Consider the following 2,500-nt stretch of genomic DNA (forward strand, 5'->3'; position numbering starts at 1 on the left):
ACCGCGCTTCGCACCGGGCCCGCGAGGACCTACTTTGGCCGCACGGCGCCGCGCGCAGGGTGCGCCGGCGCGCAGCTGCGACGCCTGCCGCGTCCGTCGGCCGGCGCGCCTGCCACTGGCCGCCCCCACCAGCCGGCTGTAGCGCGTGCGCCCACGCACCGCGCGGCCAGCACGCCGGGAGGCGCCCCCTCACCGGCCGGGGACGGTCCCACCCAGCCACCGCCGCGTATCGCTTCACACCCAGATGCCGTTCAGTTTCGTCGGCATGGTGGGTATCGCTGGAACAACCGGTTAGTACCTCAACCTATCGTCGCCATCACCGATTCACCCCTAGCGAGAACAACCGCACCACAACAGGTTACCATTTGTTCATTTGCGTAACTTCACCAGAAAACGCAGGCGTCCATCGCCATTTGCAACTTCAACGATTATTGCATGCCTGTGTCAGGTGTCACGCCACACTACGTCTGCCCACATACACGCAACAAAATGTGCACGCCTAGACAATACGTGGAAGGTGGCCCCCGTACGTATGCGATGTCCATTGCTCGAACGACTGTCAACCGGCCTCTGTAGCATGTCGCAGATATGGAACGCGGTGCACCATGCCATCACGGTGTGTGAGGAGAGACGACTAGGTCCGAATACATCAACAGACAGCTCATGCTGATCGCCATCCACGGCGTCCGTTCCTCCCACACGTCTCTATGGCGTACCACACTGCAATCCAGCTCTCATAGGGAGACGACACGTAGCTGCGTGCACAATATTTGCACTGTATGGTCCGCCGTTTTTGGGCGCAGTCGTTGTGCGGTCACACATGTGCCACGATGTATCATTCAGTACATAAGGACGAATGTGCAGTACAGATTGTGGTTCACGCGTACGACATCAGCGGACAGTTGACACAGGCCGCACCACAACGTAGCCTGAGTACGTCGCATGCGAAGGGCATTGAACATGCAAACTTCTCACCAACCAGCTTGCGAAGGCAGGGGGCAAGGTGGGGACGTGGGGAGGGGCGGCATGTACGTCCTGCTGCCATCCACATTACAGTGTACAGCAGGAGCATGTGGAAAGTGAGCAAGACTTGCAAGGTGTTTAACATGAAGCGATACACAGGGGTGCGGGCAGTGCGAGTAGCGAACTATATTGCGAGGGTTGCGGGTGGGCAACACTACAGTAATTGAACGAGTCGTATAACAATTACAGAGCAGGTTTAGGCGACAACGTGGGTTACGTTAAGGCGACAACATGGGTTAGGTTAAGGCACAACATGGGTTAGGTTAAGGCACAACATGGGTTAGGTTAAGGCACAACATGGGTTAGGTTAAGGCACAACATGGGTTAGGTTAAGGCACAACATGGGTTAGGTTAAGGCACAACATGGGTTAGGTTAAGGCACAACATGGGTTAGGTTAAGGCACAACATGGGTTAGGTTGAGGCACAACATGGGTTAGGTTAAGGCACAACATGGGTTAGGTTGAGGCACAACATGGGTTAGGTTGAGGCACAACATGGGTTAGGTTGAGGCACAACATGGGTTAGGTTAAGGTACAACATGGGTTAGGTTAAGGTACAACATGGGTTAGGTTAAGGTACAACATGGGTTAGGTTAAGGTACAACATGGGTTAGGTTAAGGTACAACATGGGTTAGGTTAAGGTACAACATAGGTTAGGTTAAGGTACAACATAGGTTAGGTTAAGGTACAACATAGGTTAGGTTAAGGTACAACATAGGTTAGGTTAAGGTACAACATAGGTTAGGTTAAGGTACAACATAGGTTAGGTTAAGGTACAACATAGGTTAGGTTAAGGTACAACATAGGTTAGGTTAGGTTAGGTTAGGTTACACGTTGTTGTACGGAAAGGTGTAGGGGGGGGGGGGCGGGGGCGGCAGGTTCGTTGATAGTGATTATAGTAAGTGAATGCTTGTGACATGATCAGATTTGTCACGTCAGGATGCACCTTTGGCTTATTAGAGGCGGCGCTCCAATTCTATGCTTGTGTGAGACCTGTGTCTTTGACTCATGTCATTGTTTGTGCGCTGTGACAGGAGGTACTATTGTGATGTTGGGTGCACCGTTGTATAGGACATGTGTGGGTGTTGGTGCCTGGTCTGCGCAATGGTGGATGTCGAAAGGCTGGGATATTGTATTTTCCGCACGGACCTCCTGGTCTGGTTGTGATAGTGTGGATTGTGTAATGTGGCGGAGAAGATGCACTGGATGTTGTTCCATGCTGGTGCTTACATATTGTATGTGCGCCTGTTAGAAGCAGAGAGTGGTGCGTGATCAGAGTGTCTGGCTGACGTGTGGTTCCCATTTTGGGCAGACTCTTTCAGCATGTATACGGACAGTTGTGTATATTTGCTGTAGTTTGATGGCTCTGCATTGATTACTAATCAGCGCCGTGTGTACGGGTAATCTGGTTCCAGTCCAAAATGTTCCATCTGTGTACATTAGTGACAAAGACTCCCCCCATGCAGTGGGGCTCGG

This window comes from Schistocerca piceifrons, unplaced genomic scaffold (assembly GCF_021461385.2).
Source record: "Schistocerca piceifrons isolate TAMUIC-IGC-003096 unplaced genomic scaffold, iqSchPice1.1 HiC_scaffold_48, whole genome shotgun sequence".
Lineage (NCBI taxonomy): Eukaryota > Metazoa > Arthropoda > Insecta > Orthoptera > Acrididae > Schistocerca > Schistocerca piceifrons.